We start from the raw sequence: 21,245 nt of genomic DNA, 5'->3' as shown, positions 1-21,245 counted from the left end.
CGTGACCCGGGGGAGCTGACGGTGCCCGCGTTGCGGGCAGCTCGTGGCCTCAGGCCGCCGACACGGAACCTGGCGGGGCTCCTCTGGTGCGGGAGCGGGGAGAGGGCTCCGAATGGTCAAGCCTCGGAGGGCCTCGCCCTGATGGTGGGAATCTGGGCATGTGGCGCGCGGCAGATACCGCCTGGCGGCCTCGGGGAGGCCCTGGAGAGCCGCTGCCCGGGTCAGCGGGAGACCGGGGTTTGGGACTCGCTGGCCCGCGCGCCCGCCGGTCGTCCTGGGGCCTTGGGAACAGGGAAACGAGCGCGCTGAGGCGGCGGCGGCCTCGCTGCTTTCAGTTTTCATTGAGGCTGCTGGTTACTGTTTAACATCCCCACCCACGTTTCAGTTTGTTTAGTAAATCGATCGTTCTGTGAGAGTCAGGCCGCTGCCCCGTCGCCATTGAGCAAAACTAATACTCTCCGGCATATGGTCAAAAGTCTTCGCTAGAGATCCAGACAAACAAACAAACAAACAAACAAAATCCTTAAGCCTCCTCTCCCCGATCACCCAGCCCCACCCCCACCTCCCACCCCTACCTCCCACCTCCCACCTCCGCGCTTTCGGCCAACTTCCCAAGCTGGGAAAAGTGCGGCGCAGGACACCGCTGCTGGGGTGGGTGCTGGTGGGGGGTGGGGGGGGACCTGCTGCCGGGAGATGCGGCGGCTGCGGCGCAGCTGACCGACGCGGGAGCTCCGGGAGCGCCTCCGCGCAGGTAAGTTCCTCGGCCCGCGCGGCGCGCTGGGGGCTGAGCCGGAGTCCACCGCTCCCGGCCGGTGTCGGGCAGCAGGAGGAGTCTCGGCGCCCCTCGGGCTGCTGAAGGAGGGGGGGCCCCCGCCCGGCCGCGAGGGGCTGAGCCTTAGGATTCCTGCGCGGGGCAGGGATGAAAGTAGATACCCCGAGGCCTCCCACAGCCTGCGGTGGAGCGAAGAAGAAAGGGCTGCGGGAGAGGCAGTGGGGGGCATGCGCAGGCCGTTCGCCCAGGAAAAGTAAAATAAAAGTTGGATTTGTTGGGGCGAGAAAGCGTTGGTGCCGTCGGTGGGTCACGTGGTGGCCAGGTTTCTGGGGGCTTTGGTGGAGTTTTGTTTTGTTTTGTTTGTGGTCTGGGGCAAGGCCATGGCATATGGATATCTACGGGCCGGGGAGGTTTCTTGGGGGAGATGCTTGGTCCTGGAGCATCACCCCAGCCCCCTGCTCAGCTTCTGTCCGTTCTCCCACAAAGACGTTTTGGGACTGGGTATCTTCCGTGACGCTGCTGCAGTATTATTTGAGAAGCAAACTATGTATGTGTATGTAATAGTTACATAAATATATACAGTTCTATTTAAACCGTTTTAGCTTCCTTGGGAAAGAGATGTCCCTTAGAAGCTTGTTTGAACAATGCACCAGTTAAGCAAAATCATTCCCTGTCTAAGGGGAATAAGCCAACACCCGATAAGATCTTTGAATTGAATATATGCGCTTCCCACCTGATCCGCCTGTTCATGAGTCTTGCCCAAAATAGAGTCAAAGGACCCCTCTCCAGCCTGCAATCTAAGGTAAACTTTGATTTGACACCAAGGGCTAGAGGGTACAGAATGCAGAAGCTCTAGACCTAAAGGGATGTCCTGAAAGCTGACCACCTCATTGATAGCAACATTTCCTGTTTCTGTTTTGTTCCTTTTCCCACTTTGCCATTCGTTTTTCAGGTATCTTCTCTCTTCTCCACAAACATTTATTCATTGTTAAACTATTCTTCCTCTCCAGCTATCACTATTTTTACATAATAATCCTGCTGTCCCCACCCTCTCACCACACCTTCCTCTTTTCGTCCTCTGTGGACTCCTCCTGAAGCCACCTGATCTAATTTATTGTGTTTGAAGTTAGTGGCGGAGTTGACTCCTCCTTGGTTCTATTTGTAGGAGAGAGTGGAGGAGAGGGCGCTAAGAGTGGTTGGTGGTGAACTACCCATTTGTCTCTTTTCAAAATGAAGTAAAAGGCCGCCTGGCTGGCTGAGTTCATAGAGGATGTGACTCTTGGGCTTGGGGTTCGTGAGTTCGATCCCCATGTTGGGTGTAGAGATTACATTAAAGAAGATCTTAAAAATAAAAGTGGAATGGAAATTGAGAGCCGTTGTTCTCTTCTTTCCATTTCTCCTTAAGTTCCACTTGCGGGCCACAAATACAGAATTTTTCTCAGCATGCTTTATGAAGGTAACACATCACCACTTTTACTACATACGAATATTAAGATCTTACAAGCCTTTTATTCTGTAGCTGTGATTCTAAGCATATGGAATAGCGCAAATTTTGGTGGTTGCTAAGATTTTTTTTTAATACCCACATGCAAATAATTTTGCTTTTGTGTGCCCCATTTCTTTGAAAATTTTTGTTATTTCTGTGAATTCCAAAAGTAATAAAGAACATGAAAACTATGGTAAAATAGAAAGTGAACCGCCTTCCCTGTTTTACTTCGTGTGTGTAACCACCATTGGTGGCATGGTTTGTTTCCCTTCACCTATGTAACCACAGAAATTTTCCTTTCATTATTTAAAAAAAAATGTTAATGGCTCATATTCTACCAGTGTTCTGAAATTTATTTTTCATTTAATATTTATCAAATATTTCTCTGTCAGTATATGAAGTTTTTTGTTTGTTTGTTTGTTTGTTTTAATATATCTACCCAACATAACCAGCCAGTATCTCCCAGAATATTCACTAGTTCATAGGATGACACACTGCCCAGGGGTGACCAGCTGAGGAGTAAGTGAGGACTGAAATCTTGACCTTACAAATAGTGATGTAGTAAATGTCTATGTACATTATCTTTTCAAGAAGATAGATTTATTCTGGGAAGAGAATTGCTGGCTCTAGGGGGATATTCACTTTAAATTCTATAGGTATTGCAAGGAACCTTCTTAAGTACCTACAGTGTATTTACCATGTTCTTGCCAACACTGGATGATATTGATGTGTTTAAAGTGTTGCCAGTCTGATTGAAAAAGTGATTTGTCATTGTTGGAGTTTTATAATTTGGAAATTATATAAACCTGTCTTGGAAAATCTGACTTAGAGAGCTTGAGAATTTTGTTTTAAAAATATAATAAAGTAGAGGGGTGCCTAGGTGGCTCACTTGGTTAAGCCTAGACTCTTGATTTCAGCTTAGGTCGTGATCTTAGGGTTGTGAGATTGAGCCCCATGTTGGGCTCTTTGCTGAGTGTGGAACCTGCTTACAATTCCCTCCCTTCCTCTGCCCATCCCCCGCCCCCATGCACTCTCTCAAATAAATAAATAAAGTAAATTTTTAAAAAAGAGTAAAATAGAAAGGGAATTACATGCATTTCAAAATACCATCTCATTTTGAGCTTGTAAAGGATGCCATTGCATTTGTTACTATCTATCCATTTACTAAATGGCTAGAGGTACTGGTACATGATAAGTGAGAATTTCTATGTTACAAACGTGTATGTACCTAGTGTTTGCTGTTGTGATTTTTGGCTCTTGACTTCCGTGTTTGCCACCTTCATAAAAGAGGATTCCACACACTTGGGAATGAAAACACAGTTTTAAATGAGATGTCTTAGCTTTAGATCCTTAAGCTATAGATGCAAACAAAGTAACTTGGTATACAATGATACCTTTGTGTAGAATCACTTCTGTTCACCCTCCATGTAGGAATTGTCCCCTATTGCTAGTAATAAGCTTACACAGACACAAGGAATCCTTCAAGTATGGCTTACTCTTACAGTTGGACAACCTATTTAGGAATATTTTATATATATATATAATATATAATATATATGTATACATATATAAATATATATATATACACACACACACAAATACATGTATGTGTGTGTATATATATATAGCTAATATTTACTGAATTCTTAATACATGCTGAACTATTTCAAGCCATTTACATGCATTTTTTTCTTCTAGATTCTTTAAACAAATTTCTACAGTTCATATCAATAATTTTCCTATTCCCAGATGAGGGAAAAATAAAGCATAGAGAAATGTAAAAACTCTACTGAAGTTACACATCTACAGGTGATAAAACTGGAGATTCAAATCCAGGCACCATGGCTCTAGACCAGGAGAGTAACCATGTCTGCTGGTCATCAGGTTGCTCATTGCACAAGGGTGACCAACTAAGGGGGAAGTGAGAACTGAAACCTTCATCCCCCGCTCCCCCAGCCCAAGCTATATTCCCTTAGTCTTGTCTGAGTGTTCCCTAGGGAAGGCACAGAATGTCTGTAAGAGCTCACAGCAACCCTCCTCCTGATATATCGATAGCTGTGTATAAACACATTTGCTTATATAAGTAAGTCCCTTTGTAACTCAGTCTATCTTGCCCGTTCATTATGGATATACCATCAAGAACAAATCTGCCTTATTGCCTGTACTCCCTAACTTACACTTAATACGTATATAATACATGATATTGTAATAATACATATATTTAATACAATCTCCATGCGTGGGAAAATTAGTCTCTGATGTGTTGGCATGAAAACCATTGGGTTTTATCAAGATGGTTTTCTGGAAAATGTATAAGAAGTTCCTTTTTTTTTTTTCTATTTTGTGACTTTTCTTAACATTTTGAAGGACTTGAAGGACACGAAGGTCTTTGAGGATGACCAGCTCATGGCATATAAGCCAAGAAAGGAGGCTTTGTTGTCATACAGAGATGTTTATATCCCTGTCCCACCATTTACTAAAAGGGGAGCCGAGGTTAAGGGACTTATAAAGTCCACCAGCCTAATTTTTGAAGTGTATAGAGTTATAATACGTATCTCATAAAATTGGTATGATGATTATATATATGTTAATACATGAAAACATTAGAACAATGATTTGGCATATATTAAGTACCCAGTATGTATTCTGTGTTGCTGCTATTGTTTTGATAGAATGAGATAATGTATCTAAAATACTACTTGATTTATAGTAAGTTGTTAATAAGTGTCACCTGTTTTTATTGACCCTCTCTCTAGAGAAATTGTATTTACATACACAAACAAATTACATATATCTTCAAAAGTTTATGGAGCTCTAGAGACCTGCCTAAGCCCTCTAATGGGCCTCAAATGTATCAGATAGACATAGCTCCTGACTTCATGGGGGCTTTTCAGCTAAACAGTGTTAAAGATTGCCCTGAGTATGTTGAATGGTTAGAACATGGGCTTTGGATCATTGAAATCTGGGCACAATCTCAGCCTTTCTCTCTGCCAGCTGTGTATCCCCAAGTAAGTTATTGTTTCTTGCCTGAGTTTATGAGAATAATAGTCATTACTCACAAAGTATATGTGTATTAATTATTGTGTTATTTATATTAAGCATTTTACTTGTTGAATGTTTGATACTTTCTTTATATTCTATTTCAAATATAGAAGAACCACATTTATCTGTGATAGCAAAAAGTCATCATAAACACCTAGGTAGTGTGTCCCTGTCTCATTTAAAGTATTGGCTAATAACGTCATCTGGGCCCAGTAATTTAGTATGTTTTTAAAAATTTTGAATCTTTGAGTATTGTTCCTCTAGGTCACATACTGTGTTGTATTTTGCTTGTGCTTTTAGCTTACTTAAGATTATGATATCTGTCCCACTGTTTGTTCATTTGTTTTGTGCTTTCTTGTTTCAGACATCATGGCTGTAAGTTGCACATAAAGTTGCTACATATTAATTTAGCACAAATTAAGTTATATATACTGTACTAGATGTCTAGAATACAAATATGAATAGTGTCTCTGCCCTCAAACAAAATAATCTACTTAGAAGACCAATACATATAATCATCTATAATGTAAGGTGACAACTGTTCTATTAGTATAAAACATAGAAATACCGGGGTGCCTGGGTGGCTCAGTGGGTTAAGCCTCTGCCTTCTGCTCAGGTCATGATCCCTGTCCTAGGATTGAGCCTGGCATGGAGCTCTCTGCTCAGCAGGGAGCCTGCTTCCCTCTCTCTCTCTCTGCCTGCCTCTCTGCCTACTTGTGATCTCTCTCTGTCAAATAATTAACATCTTAAAAAAAAAAAAACCCAAAAACCGTAGAAATACCATGGAAAATGGAAACACATAGAATACACTTAACTTGAGTAGCCTAGAGAGGAGTTAATGATTTTCTGATTAGATGTTGTTGAATAAGGATCTTTTCCATGTCCGAAAGGCATTTGGGGCAAAGGTGGTTACAGTTGGAGTAGATGGCGTGGCAAGGGATGATGTGGAGAAGGAACACTGGGCCAGATGGTGACTCGATGCCAAATATTGAGCTATGTCCTCTAGGCAATGGGGAGCCACCCAAAATCTAGAAATAGTTTGGGTTATGAAAGTTCTCCTTCTTTTTTTCCCCTAAGATGGACTGGCAGCATTTGAGTCAGATTGTTGGGCGGGGGTTGCGGAGATGGGGAGAATATTATTTCCCTATTTGGGGCTAATTTTCAACAATATAATTAGTTTTTCTAATCCAAAGTTTTGCAACAACCAACTGTTCTCCTTTCCTAGTCTTGCCAGCCTCCAGTCAGTTTCCCAGAGAACAGGTGGGGAGATGTAGAGGAGATAGATTGGATCATTGTTTGTTTGTTTGTTTGGTTTGGTTTTTTTTCCCCTCCATTTAAAACAACTTGTTAACTTCTGAATGCCCTTAGCGTGAAGTGCCAGATGAATTGGTCCATGATGTCCATTTAAAGCTTCATCTCTCTTTTCTTGAGATCCCTTACTTTACTCTTCAGCTGGAATAAATCTCTTAGTTCCTCAAACGCACTGTGCTTGGTGCCTTCAAAGTATGGTTTCTATTCCTTCTGACACTCTTAGCCACCACCAACATCATCTCATCCCCACCCCCCATCATTCTAGCCAACTTCAACTTATCTTGCAGGTCTTTGCTTAAAAAAACCAAACCAAAACAAAACAAAAAACCTTTAAAATATTTCCTGACTCCTGATCCCAATATATCAATTTCCTTATATCTTGTTGCTTCCCTGACAAGACAAGTTACTAGTTTGTCTTGTCTAGCTTGGGGTTGGATGTTTGCTGATCATTCTCCCAAGCTGACTGTTGGGCTTCTGAGGGTAGGAACTGTTTTGTTCTTGCCCACTTCTTCAGCTGGGCATTTAGCTGAAGCTTAATGAAAGTGTGTTTACTGAATCAAACAACTAGAATAGAGAAGGAAGGTGAAATACCAACAGTGGAATTAAAATGCTTGTTAAAAACCTAATTTTCAAGCACTGTATTCTCTATTGGGGCTAAAGCAGTGACTAGAAATGATTCCTAAATTTTTCATGTCTGGTTGGAATTATGAATAAAAAAACTATTACTGTGTAAGTGCAAATGTTGAGTATTGGAGGATTATAGAAACCTACCAAAAGGTCCACTAAATTTTCCTGGAGTAAATTATACAAGATATGACAATGATTTCTTTATTTTTAAGTCAAGAAGGATATAATTTATTTGAAATTGAGAAAAAATTACATTGAGAATTATATTGAGATAGAATTTACATTGCATAAAATCCATCCAAACGTACATTATTTTTTTAAGACTTTATTTATTTATTTGTCAGAGAGAGAGAGAGAGAGAGAGCGCGCACAAGCAGGATGAACAGCAGGCAGAGGGAGAAGCAGACTTCCTGCTGAGCAGGGAGCCTGATGCAGGACTCTATCCCAGGACCTTGGGATCATGACCTGAGCTGAAGGCAGTCACTTAACTGAGTCACCCAGGTGTCCCTTCAGTGATTTTTGACAGATGTATGCAATCATACAACCAGTACCACGATGAAGATGTAGAACATTTCTGTGCCCACTTTACGCCAAATTCCCTTATGCCATTGAACAGGTAGCCCCTTCCACCTCTCTGCAGCAACCACTGATGTGATTTCTGTTTCCAGTATTGCTTTTTCCAGAATAATATATAAATAAGATAGTATCATATAAACCTTCGTGTCCTCCTTTTTCTCAGCATAATAATTTTGAGATCCCACTGTCTAAGTTTATGTATCAGTAGCTTATTTCTTTTTTAAAAAACGGATACATGAAGTACAATCGACAGAATAAATTGCACATATTTAAAGAGCACGATTTGAAAAGTTTTGACATATTTATACTAGTGAAACAATCACCATAAAGGTAATAAATATAGCTAACACCCCTAAAGGTTTCTTCAGGCTCCTTTGTAAACCCTGCCTCCTGCTCCTTACTCAGATAACCACTGATAGACTTTCTGCCCTTGCACATTAGTTTGTATTTTCTAGAATTTTATATCTGTGAGATCACACAGTATTCCTTTGGGTCTGGGTCCTCTCACTTAGCATAATTATTTTAAAAGTCATTCATTTTGTTGCATTTATCAGTGCTTCTCTGTTTGTTTGCTTGCTTTTTGAATAGCATGACACTGCAAAGATATGCTACAGTTTGTTTATTCGTTGACCTGTTGATGAACATTTGGAGTGTGTCATTTTTGTTTCAGTTTTGGCTTTTGCAAATAAAGGGACTGTGAACATTCTTGTACAAGATCTTTGTGTGGACATATCCTTTCATTTGTGTTGTATACAGTTGACCTTTGAACAACATGGGTTGTTGTTGAACTGCACAGACCCACTTTTTTGGTGGATTTTTAAAATAATAAATACGGTACGGTACTATAAATATATTTACTCCTCCATATGATTTTCTTCTTCTTTTTTAAAGATTTTATTTATTTATTTGACAGAGTTCACAAGTAGTCAGAGAGGCAGGCAGAGAGAGAGAGGGGGAAGCTGACTTCTTGCTGAGCAGAGAGCCCAATGCAGGGCTCAGTCCCAGGACCCTGTGATCATGACCTGAGCTGAAGGCAGAGGCTTAACCCACTGAGCCTCCCAGGAGCCCCTGATTTTCTTAATAACGTTTTCTTTTCTCTAGCTTCCTTTATTTTAAGAATCTAGTATTTAATACGTATAACATACAAACTGTCTGTAAATCGATGGTTTATGCTATTGGTAAGACTTCCAGTCGACAGTAGACTCTAAGTAGTTAGGTTTTGGGAAGTCAAAAGTCAGATGTGGATTTTCAACTGTGTGTGTGTGGAGTCAGTGTCCCTAACCCCTGTGTTGTTCAGAGGTCACCCATAATTACTGAGAAGTATGATGGCTGGATTCTATGGAAGAAACTGTCAAACTCGTTCCTGATTATACCACTTTATGTTGCCACCAGTAGTTCTCGTTTCTTTACATTCTTACCAACACTTGGTATGCCCAGTCTTTTAATTTTAAACATTCTAAAAGTTATGTAATGAGATCTCTTTGTGGTTTTAATTTGCATTTCCCTAATGACTAATGAATCTGAGCATTTTTTCATGAGGTTATGTACATGCATGTATTTTCTTTGGTGAAGTTTTGTTAAAACCCTATGCATCTCCATCTACCTTTTGTATGTGTGTGTTTGTGTGTGTGTGTGTGTGTTTTCTAAATTTTTTAAAAATTTAATTTAATTTTATTCTTTTTCAGTGATCCAAAATTCATTGTTTATGCACCACACCCAGTGCTCCATGCAATCCGTGCCCTCCTTAATACCCACCACCAGGGTCACCCAGCAACCCCCAACCCCAAACCCTCCAAAACCCTCAGTTTGTTTCTCAGAGTCCACAGTCTCTCATGGGTTGTCTACCCACCTTTTAAAAATTGAGTTGTTTTCTTATTATCAAATTGTAAGAGTTCTGTATATAGTATAGCTACAAGTCCTTTATCAGATAGAAGTTTATTCTCCTCCATATGAATTTATTTTTATATAAGGGCTAGGATTTGACTAAAAGAAGAAGACAGTAAATGATATTTCAGTCATTAAAGTTAGTTTAATGACTTTATGAGACCCCGATGTGTGGTAATAGAGGAAAAGGTGGTGGAAGTAAGTTTATAAAAATAGGAAGCGGTCTGAACATAGACACTTTTTTATGCCATGCTGTGGAATTTAGACTTTTTTTTGTGAGCACTAACATTAATAAATATCAGTATAATAATAATAATAATAATGATTCTAATACTTGCTTTACAGTTTATAGAATTCTTTTATATGTATGATTTGTGGTGTTTTCCCCTACCCTATTTTATTTAAGTCCTTTGACAGCCATGGGAAGAAAAAGACTTGGAAGCATGTGCAGCCAGAATTAAATATGGGTTTTTGGATTTTGAGCCAATGTCTTTTTAGTGAGTGTGTGTGTGCGTGTGTGTGTGTGTGTGTGTGTGTGTCTGAATTTAATGTGTGATGCAAGAGTGATAGTTGTGTTGGTCTGTAAGGAGTACACTCTCCCAGCAGGGCAGGGGATAGAGTCCTGCTGAGTTCTGGGAAATGGTGTAGTAGACCCTGGTAAAGGTTTGGGAGTATAGTTATACTTTGAAAATGACAATTCACAGTCAGTGTGGTACAAAAATTCCAGAATCTTAGAGGATTTTGTAGACTCTGAATGTTTTTAGTTGTCCTTTATTTGTAAGCTGATTCTAGATGAATAAAATAAAATTATATGTATTTGTTAATTTGCTAAAGAAACATATAGGATGACCCAGTTGTTGTTTTTTTTTCTTTAATTTTAATTTTTTAAAAAATTCTCTTGAGAAATTCAAAGATAACAGGAAGTTTTTTAACATAATTCTTTGGTTCAGTATATTTGGTTTCTTTTGTCCTGTTCAGGACCCTGACTTGTTTTCCCATATCACTGACATGCACCCTTTGATCAACCTTAGAAACATGAAAAAAATTACATGGTGAACAAGCTCACAATTTATGTCTGCTTGCTTTCTTTCTTTCTTTCTTTCTTTCTTTCTTTCTCTTTTCTCTCTTGGAAGTTTTGACATTTCCAATTTCCACATTTGCTCCTTTTTTGGAAATTTCATCCATCTTTAATTTCTGTGACTTCTTTTCATGGTAAAGAAATATTCATACTCTCAAATACTCATATTCAGATACCCTCTTACCAAGTATGTAAAAGCAAATTAATAATTATGTTTAGTGTGTCCATACACATTGCTGTGTTACCTGTATATCTTCTGTGTAATCATTTCAAAATCACTTTAAAAACTGCTCAGGTACTGTGAAATATATCTATGCAGATTTAGCATGGGACTGCTGTTTTCTTACTGATTAATCTGGAATGCCACAGGGTCTTTTGAAGTATATTGCAAAGCCCTTCTCATCAAATGTATGCGATTTAGGTAGTTTGGGGCAATGGAAAGAGGATCCCGTCTATCAGGTCAAACAGACTTGACTCAAACCTGTAAGGCTATGAGGATGTTAGCCAAGTGATCTGAGCCCCGCCTTGCTCATGTGCACAGTGTGTTGGTTAAACGAGGTGCGGCTGGCTGGATCATTTGGTAGAGCATGGGACTCTTGATCTCCAGGTCATGAATTTAATCCCCATGCTGGGCATAGAGAACCTACTTTAAAAAAAAAAAAAAAAAAAAGCTAAATGAGACGTTATTTAAAGTATCCAATATAGAATCGGACATGAGACAAATACTGAGATCACTTGCTCATTTGCATCCTCTCTATATCATGTTAATATTTCTATATATTTATCCTGCTTCTTAGGTTTCATATACATGCATATAGATATAAACACATACCCATAACTTACTATGACCATTAACTACCATGACTAGTGACCATTTATTAAATATTTTCTGTGCACTGGGCTCTCAGTGCTTCATGTAAATCATTTAGTCTTTACACTAACACCATAAGGTATAGACTATTACTATCTCCATTGTGCAGATGAGGAAACTGAGGCAATGAGGCAAAGAGGGAAAGACGTAGCTGAGACTGCACCGCTAGTTAAATGTAAGCATCAGGGGTGAATCAAGGCTGTTCGCCTGCAGAGTTTAGATTCCTCTTCTTACAGAGATGTTACATAGTTGATTTCCTCTCAGTTTTCACAGTATCTTTTCAGGCTAATAATGAAATAAAGTAATTTTAGTTTCCTCATATTTTGTGTCCCATCCTTATTCATATGAAGCGTGTCACTGATTTCACTGGACTCATCTGAGCATCTCTCAGGTTAAGGTAACCTACTAATAACTGCATATGTAGACAAACACCTTGGTGGACTGATGCCTGAATCAAGCTGGAATAGATTGTACAACACTAAACTGGAGCTTTTAATTGTAGATAATTTATTAAAAGCAGGGATAACAATTATAATAGGCACATGTTTGATGACGTAAAACCTGAGGCTTTTAAGGGGTGGACTTTCAGAATTTTAACTAGTTTTGCACAGTGAATTGAAGCATTTTGAATATTAACTTAATTGTAATTGTGTGTACACTATTATCTTCTCTTCAGGTGTTAGGGATAAGTATTAGTTGAAAAGTCTCTTAAATTATGATTATTTGATAATGAAACTTCTTAAGAAGCAAGGCTTACAATTTAAAAGGCCTAGAGTGTTTAAAAGATGATTTTCCTTTCTTAGTTTAGTTGATCAGCTTCTTTCTGGACAAAGAATCCTGCTACTTGAAATTATGGATATGTTAAATAGTAAATGTAAGGATATGTGTACCTAGCATATATAGTATATACTGAACTACTTCTGTTACCACATGGCTTATGAATTTTTCTTCTATTATACATTGGTTCCAGAAAGTTGAAACTTGTACAACTTGTAGAGTAATTGTTATCTGAGTATTTTTGATATATATCCTCAAACTGCATTAAACACTTAAATTATAAAGAAGAGTAAACAATATGCATGCATAATACATAGTTCTTTTATATAAGCCTAAAACAGTTTTGAGTAACATTGTCATTTTCTACCTATATAAAGCACATATTTTTCCTTATACGGGAGTCCAAAACATGACATTTTGTTTTGTGAAATTGAATTGATAACTTGTATATTTGAAATAAGTTGCTATGATAAAAATGTATCCTTCATTAAAAAGGGTTGTAATTAGGCAAGAGTTTTTTGAGTAAATATTATGTACAAAACATGTAGTGGCTTAAGTAGTATAAGGAATAAATAGAATCCCTAGAGTTTAGGAACTAGCAAAATAGTTGGAGAAATAAATACAAAAATAATTCTCATTCAAACTGGTTTATGGTAAATGTTGGAATATACAAACTGCTTTTTCCTGGATACTGATAATACATGTAATAAAGAATTATATAAATCAATTTCTATAGAAATATATACACCAAGAGTTTATATAGCTCTTCTTTTTGATATAGTATATTCCAGATACTGGGAAAGTATACAGAACTTATCTCAAAAAAATTTTTTTTTCTACTTGAAGAAAATTAATGAATAAAGTATTTTTTAACATAGGTGTTGGTAGTATGCTAGGGCTGCCTTCACAAAATACTGGGGGTTTTAACAACAGAAATTGATTTTCTCATAGTTGTGGGGCCTAGATGTCCAAGATCAAGGTGTTTGCATGTTTGGTTTCTTCTGAGACCTCTCTCTTGGCTTAGAGATGGCCATTTTCTCCTGTGTCTTGATTTTCCTTTTGTGAATGTCTATATCCTAATCTCCTTTTCTAAGGACACCAGTTTTATGTTAGAGCCCATCCATATTTTACCTTGATTACTCTTTAAGGACCTTATCGTAAGTACAATCATATTTTGAGGTATTGGGGGTTAGGGTTGGGGGTTAGAGTAGGGTTGGGGGTTAGAGTAACAGCAGGGTAACCATGAAGTGAGTTAGTCTTACTACAGTTTTACACGCTTAAATCTTCCTTATGGTTCATGCATGTATTTATTTTAGACTGTAAGTTAAATCAACTTAGTCCAAAACCCAAACCATTCATGTTGATATCTAGAAAGCCTTCTTCTCTCCTAAAACTCACCCCCATCCACACTGTCATTATTGCTTTCATGCATCCTCCCTTTTGACCGGTCTGATCAGGACAAATGGCAAAAAAATGATACGGCTTGAGGATACCATCTGGAATCACTGAATAATACATAGAAAGATGAATCTTCTCTGAATAATCTAGACTATGAATAGTAAGTCTGTTATTTTTCAAGATTATTTCTATATGCTGCATGTGTACATACTACTATTTCCCTGTCTTGGCCTTTGAGTAACTGGTGCCGTGTTTTGATTAAGTAGCAGTAGAGGAAGATTCAGTGGGTATGAATGTTTATTTGTGTCACTGAGACTATGAGAAGTTAAAGAGCAATGCCAAATCAAGCTGAACTCCAAAATAGGGCATATACTGTGTTTGCACTTTGGAGGAGCATTTTAAATATGTCTTTCAGATTTTACTCTCTGCTGTGTCCAAGACCTCATATAAGACATACATACCTCACTGTAGTTTAGAAGCGCTGGTAAGAAGCATTAGATATACAAAGGGATATATACAATAATTCAAGGACTGATAAACTATGTATTTCTGGAATTAACAGGAAAGAGACATACAGCAAAGCACCATTGATGCTGGTAGTGTAAGTACCCAAATGCCAGGCCTGTTCTGAGAGACGCTTTCCATGGCTGCATGCCGCCTACCCAGAGCTGCACATCCCGTCTATCCATGGCAGCATCCTATCTGTCCAGGGCAGCATCCTGTCTCCCCTGGCGTTTAGATAAACAAACACACAAGGCCTTTCAGGTGCAAAGGGGAGTTTCTGCATTTGAAGTGATGCATTAAACAGATAGTTTCAGAGTTTCTCAGGTAGAATCCTGACAGCTCAGCTTGCAATAAAAGCACTCCAATTCATCCTCACAAACACTTTTGTTTTACTAACAGTATAATTGAAAATCACAGTGTTTGGAGCAGTGTGCTTACTCCAGTGGGTCTGTTGTAAAATTGTGGAAGATTGGTTGCAGTATGTCTTCAGCCATCTTGTAATAAATATCTTAGGAACAGTAGGTCATTGATTTAGAGAAAATTATCAGTCTTGGTATGGGGTGGTATGTGTAAAGCATTTAAGACAGAGGGAATTAGACAGTAGACTGAGCTACTACTGAGTGACTCTTGACAAGTAACTTAACTTGTTTGTGCTTTAGTTTGCCTGTCTCTCATCTAGAGGAATGTTACCTACTTTCATAGGGCTCCTGAAAAACTTAAGTTGGACAAAAACGTAGAAGAAACCACCCAGCATCATTTTCTAGTATGTGGCAGTTACTAAATGAATGGAAATACCATTTCTTTTCATCTCCATGAGTTTTAATTTTCTCTTATGATCCTGGAAGTTGATATTTAAAACAGACAAACAGGGGCGCCTGGTTGGCTCAGTGGGTTAAAGCCTCTGCCTTCGGCTCAGGTCATGATCCCAGGGTCCTGGGATTGAGCCCTGCATCAGGCTCTCCGCTCCGCAGGGAGCCTGCTTCTTCCTCTCTCTGCCTGCCTCTCTGCCTACTTGTGATCTCTGTCTATCAAATGAATAAATAAAATCTTAAAAAAAAAAAAAAAACAGACAAACAAAACAAAACAAAAAACCAACCAAACAAAAAAACTCAATTTTTTGCTTAAACCATAAGCCAGGAGTTCTTCTTTTTCTGCCTTTTCCTTACACACCCGGTCTAATTTGTCAGTGAATTAGAGATCTACCAATATTACTTCCGAAAGAGCCTTGCAGTTTCCATAACCTCTTCCTTCTCTGCTGCTGTGTCATCCAAGGCATAGTAATTGCACACCTGGACAACTCCAGCTGCCCATTAACTGTTCTTTCAGTTTCCATAGTGTTCCCTTCAATGGTGATCTTAAAACGTAACTAAGAACCTATCACCCCCTGTCTGAATCCATCCAGTTGGTTGCCCATTGTGCCTGGAATAAAGGCCAGACCCTTTGTTGCAGCCTCTGAGGCATTTGATGTTCTGGCTTCCCCTGGTCACTCTCTTACCTCTGGTCACATTCACGTTTTCTCAGTTCTCAAAAAAAAAAAAAAAGGCCAAGTTATTTTTCACAACTTTGCCCTTTTCATTCAAAACTCCTTCCAAACCCACCCCAGCCTCCCACACATAAACACGACCTGAATGTTTTCATCCTTTCCTTCTCAGTTTAAATGTCACCTCCACAGAGAGGGTTCTAGGCATTTCCTCGGATTTGTGTGTTCTTCTGTAGTTATTGTTATTGTTGTTTGGAGATGATCACATCAGCCCGGCCGGCTGAGACGTCTCAGCAAGCAGCGACTTGAGTGGACATTGTAAAGAGGGAGAAAACAAAAGCCAGGAGAGCAAGAGAAGAAAGGAAATGCTAAATATTTTATAAAGTCAAAAAGGTCTGACACATTCTTGACTCTTGAAAATTTCTTTAATAACTTGAAACCTTATATTTCATGACATAATTTTTTTGTTTGGATTAAGATATGATTATTAGTAACTGCTGGTTGGGACAAGGGAAAATAATTGTCATTATCTTGTTTATTTAACCCAGTATGTCAAAAATGCAGTCATTTCCATGTGACTCAATATAAACATAAAAATTGTTAAGGATATGGTTTACATTGTTTTCTTATTAAGCCTTCAAAATCTAGTACATTTTTATGTTTACAGCACATTTCAGTTTCCATTCATCCCAGTTCAAGTGCTCAGTAGCCACATGTGGCCAGTGGCTATCGTGTTGTTCAGTGAGGATCCAATGGTGATTCAAATGAGATTCAGTATACCACTCTTTCAACATCTGGGATGATTTTTGATTTAATTTTGGGACAATATAACTTTGAATTGTTTTTTTCAGATTAGATATGTTAGATTTCTGTTTTCGAAGACTTTTTCATCATTTTGTGAAAAAATATTTTCTGACATTTATGAAAATGAAAAACCTATCATTTCTGTCTAAAACCTATCATTTCTGTCTTAATTATGTTTGAAGATAAATCGAGTTAACAAGGGTTAGTTTACACCAGAGAGTTAATGGCACTGCTAGACTTTCCACTCCTTGTAAGATTTAGTTGTGAGGCGGTTTATATGGAATGGCATTTACAAGTGATTTTTAAAATTGAGTGGGCATCAGAATCACCTGAGAGCTCATAACCCTGCAGATTTTGGGGACCACCAGAGATTCTGACTCTTGGTTAGAGATGGGAATCTGCATTTCCAATATGCCTCCAGGTGTTGCTGCTGCAGCTGATGAGGACTGTTAAGGGGCCAGATCACTCCTCTGCCCTCAGGCACCTTGCCTTTCAGGATTGTCCTGAGCAGCACCTTTCATTTCTTCCTGTGCTTCATAATGAAGACCTTGGAAACCACTACTTTTGTTTGTATGCGTGTGAGTATGTGTGTATGTGCGTGTTCCTTTGTTGGGGGGTTGGTGATGATCAATGGAGGACATTACCTGTCCATTCATACCATTCATATGGAGAATAGAGGAGCAAAAGAACCATAAAAGGGGAGGAAAGAGAGAAACATATAACAAATTTCAGAACAGGAAATTGTTGAAGAAATGCCTCTGAGATGGGGGGTGGGGGTGTGCTGTACGAGCTCCCTCATGACAGTATCTTATTGTGTCTTATTCTTGTTCTGTCACTTTTGCTTTGAGGGGTGGGGAACAGAGTCTGTATTCTAGGTCTAGATGATAGACTTTTATTGAAGCAATAATAGCTCTGTTGAATACTCAACCACAAGCCTAATATATCCTGGCTGTAATTTATCTGTTTCTAGCAATTTAATGCCACTACATTCCAGATTTTAAAAATCAGCTGTGAGGCTCACATGGAAACAAGTACTATTGTTTATATGTTTATATATTGCTTATATACCTACTATATCATGTTGAATTTCTACAAAGCTGCCACTGTGTGAATCTGGCCTCTGCTAATACTAGATAAAATTAATGTTGAATTTCTGAGTAATGAGAAAAATCATTACCAAACTAAATATAACTTTGATAAAGCGGTGAGCTTGAAAATATTTAAAGGCTAAATTTAGAAAAAAGTCAAATGAAATTAATCTTTATTTCTTCTGCAAGCTTTAATTTTCCTGTTGTATTATCTAATATTAATTGAGTACTTATTATTGGCAGGCATTGTTCTAAATGTTTCACCTGCCTTAACTCGTTTAGTAATGAGGATAACAACCCAATGATTCCGTTATTATTGTTCTTGTTTTTAGAGGGACATTATACAGCTAGTTAATAGCAGAGATGGTATTCTGAAACACTTACCTGCTTAAACTCTTACCGGATACTCAGCTGGCTTAGTTTGTTCTTTTAAGGCAGGATTCTCTCTTCCTTGGTTTTCTGTTCTACAAATCTATACCCAACTACACAGCCATTTGAATTTTTTGCTTAGAATTTTTTCCTTTTGCATAATTTAGTACTTTTGCTTTCTTCTATGTCTTCCCTATGTCATTTACTTTATCTGACGTGTAATCCCCTTTCTGCCCCTTGGTAACATTTTACATTAATTAGTTCTTGAAATATTGAATATATTTATACATGTTCTTACCGTTATTAGAGGAGAATTATAACAGCTTCAGAGAATTTTTTTAAAATGAAAATTGAATAATAAGTACTTACTCAGCACACACAAGTACTTATTCAGCACACACAAGTTTCTTTTTTGTACATTTCTACCTAGTCTTTTATATAAGTGTTTATGGGCATGCTTTCGTTTCAGTTATTCACCATGAGTAATTTGTATTTGAATTTTTTCACTGATTTTTTTTAATTAAGTTTTTTTCTTATTAGAGAAATTTTTGAAATTATTTTTGTAATATCACATAAAATTCCATTAAACTGAAATAACACAATCACCTGTTTTCCTATTGTTGTATAGGTTGATTTTAATTTTTTTCCTATTCATAATTTTGTTCATGTTTGTACATGAACACAGCTTTTTAAAACAGATTGATTTTTTTTCCCCTACTACTAATTCAGTAAGTCAATAAGTCAGCCTTCTTTAGCTTTTGACACATATTGTTGTATTGCTTTTGTTTTTAACTGAGGATATTTTTATAGAGTTTTAACTGTTCTTAAGCATACACTCAAAGGTTTACTTATGTAAAATGTAACCATTGACACCCAGAGTATTTCCAGTTTCCTAAAAAAATATCATTATGCTCCTACTTACAGACAGGTTAAATTTGCCTATTAACTGTGTTGCTGTATATATTAGTAGCTAATTCTTTTTTATTGTTCTGCAGTATGCCATTGAATGTATAAACAGCAGTGAGTTTACTTGGTCTACTGTCCATGGACATTTGAATTGTTTCCAGTTTGGGGCTATTACAAATAAAGCTGCCTTGAACATATTTAGCATGTCTTTTGTTAGACCTGAGCCCCAATTTTTAATGGATATATTATTCTCAAGAACAAATTACTGGATCATAGAGGATACATATATTTAGCAAATATTAATTTTTTATGGTTTAAAATCAATTTAAAATACCAGTACACATATTTCTGTATTATATATTGGTAAGAAAATTATACTCATCATACAAAAGGGGAGAGAATAAATAGTTTAGGAAAGCAGTAACAAAGTTGTATTTAGAAACTGTGTTTCATAATGGCAAAACTTAGCAAGTTACATCTGTCTTAGATGATTCCCTTTCTTTCTGTACACATATATCATACATGGAACTATATTAGTCCACATAAATACATTCCTAAACAGTTAAACTTTTCTTACAACAACAAAAATAGTGATAACTATTTTTTAAATTGAGATGTAATTGGCATACAACTATTATAACTGCTTTGGCTACAGACACCTTTCACTTCTACTTCTCATGGAATTTGCTCATGTGTATCACCTCCCATTTAGTAAGTACTGAGCACACACTACCAACTGACAGGTAGGTATTTGTTTATGTTAATGAGCCTCATGGAACCAAACCTTTGCACTGTGTTTAAGATAGAGTTCATGTAAATAATTTAGGTAAGCACAGCACATGCAAACACCACACACACAAATCCTGAGCTTTACTGTGTATTAGTGAATATGATTTTGAAAACATGCTTTTCATTTAAGTAAGGTTATGAAAACAATAAGTTTTAAAGAATTTAAACTATTCTTATGAATTAAATCTTCTGCTCATATTATGGTAAAAATTCCCTTGAATAAATGGATGAATTTTTTATATCCTCTCTTACACCTCTCAACCAGGAAGTAAGCACAAAAAATTCCTTTAACACTGGCTTTCCTGCAGTCATTAAGCAGCTTTTATATTTGTCAGGGTGTGTTGGCAATAAATATCTTCTCTCTGGGACACCCAAATTATAGCCCGGTGTTGAAGCTTAATTATATCATTGAACTGCAGACCAGACAATGTTTCCATTATTGCAATTCTTATTTATTGGAAGATAAAAGGGTGTAAAGTGAAAAGAGTAGTTGGGAAGTGATAATGATGGGCTAATTACTATGAAACTCTCTGCCACTGATCAAACTATGTTAATGTTTATTTTAGTCCTCAGGAGTAATAGTGACCTGTTAGAACTCCATCATGTGAAGCCATTTCCAGGTTTGGGGGTCGTGATGAGGTGGGGGAGAAATAGAATGATTTATTTTAAAAACAAGACAAACATCAGATTTAAACATTTTAAATTTGTATGTTCCTTTCCATATGGTTATGTAAATGCCTTTACTTTTGGGGAAAAAAAAAAGTTGGGATGGAACATTTAAAGACACTGTTATTACATTGGAAGTAAAGCAATAGGATGTGATTTTTTTTTTTTTTAAAGGACAGTTTTACCAACAAATGACAATGTACCCCATACTGGCTCTTCACAGGTATGTTTTCACTTATGCTTTCACTCTGGTTCTTGGTATCTGAATGAACCTGATCTTCTGAAGACCATGAATGAGTGGGGTGTGGTGTTAAGCATCTAAAAGCATCCAGACTCTAACTGTCGGAATAACTATTAAAAAAAAAAAATGAAGAATACTGTGGTATCTACTATAGTATCTGACACATACGGAGTGTCTCAGTAAATATTTGTTGAATAAATGACTATATTAATGAAATAGGTAAAAATTTTCAAAAGCATATTCTTTGATTTAGATAACAGGTATATTAAAAATGTAGAAAATGAAGAAAATTTATATAGTACTTCAATAAATACATATGTATAGCAAAAAATATAATTCACAATTTATGAATTGAACTGATCTCTGAAGGTTTGTGTAGCATGTCAAGCCGCAGCACTTGCACATACGTCTGAGGAGTCAGGTGCTGCAACACCTGATCCAGAAATCAACAGACTATCCCAGGGTCTGTCACTAGAGCAAAAGTAAGACGTTGCTTTCCATTCATTCAGTAGAACATTATATGGGTGTAAGAATGAATGAACCTGAGGTACATCATCAACATGGTTGAATCTCAGA

The 21,245-nt window shown here is 37.6% G+C and overlaps 1 protein-coding gene across 1 annotated transcript in view; it reads left to right on the top strand.

Annotated features, from left to right (window-relative positions):
* The first annotated feature begins 678 nt into the window (after window positions 1-678).
* The window catches only part of HNF4G (hepatocyte nuclear factor 4 gamma), a 123,318-nt gene continuing 102,751 nt past the window's right edge, over window positions 679-21,245 (top strand). The window contains exon 1 of the mRNA XM_004762327.3: window positions 679-751. The gene's annotated coding sequence lies outside the window, so the exon portion shown is untranslated. The remainder of the gene's footprint in view (window positions 752-21,245) is intronic.

Source organism: Mustela putorius, unplaced genomic scaffold, assembly GCF_011764305.1.
Source record: "Mustela putorius furo isolate JIRA1106 unplaced genomic scaffold, ASM1176430v1.1 tig00003846_pilon_pilon_pilon, whole genome shotgun sequence".
Classification (NCBI taxonomy): domain Eukaryota; kingdom Metazoa; phylum Chordata; class Mammalia; order Carnivora; family Mustelidae; genus Mustela; species Mustela putorius.
This window is presented reverse-complemented; position numbering and strand designations above follow the sequence as displayed.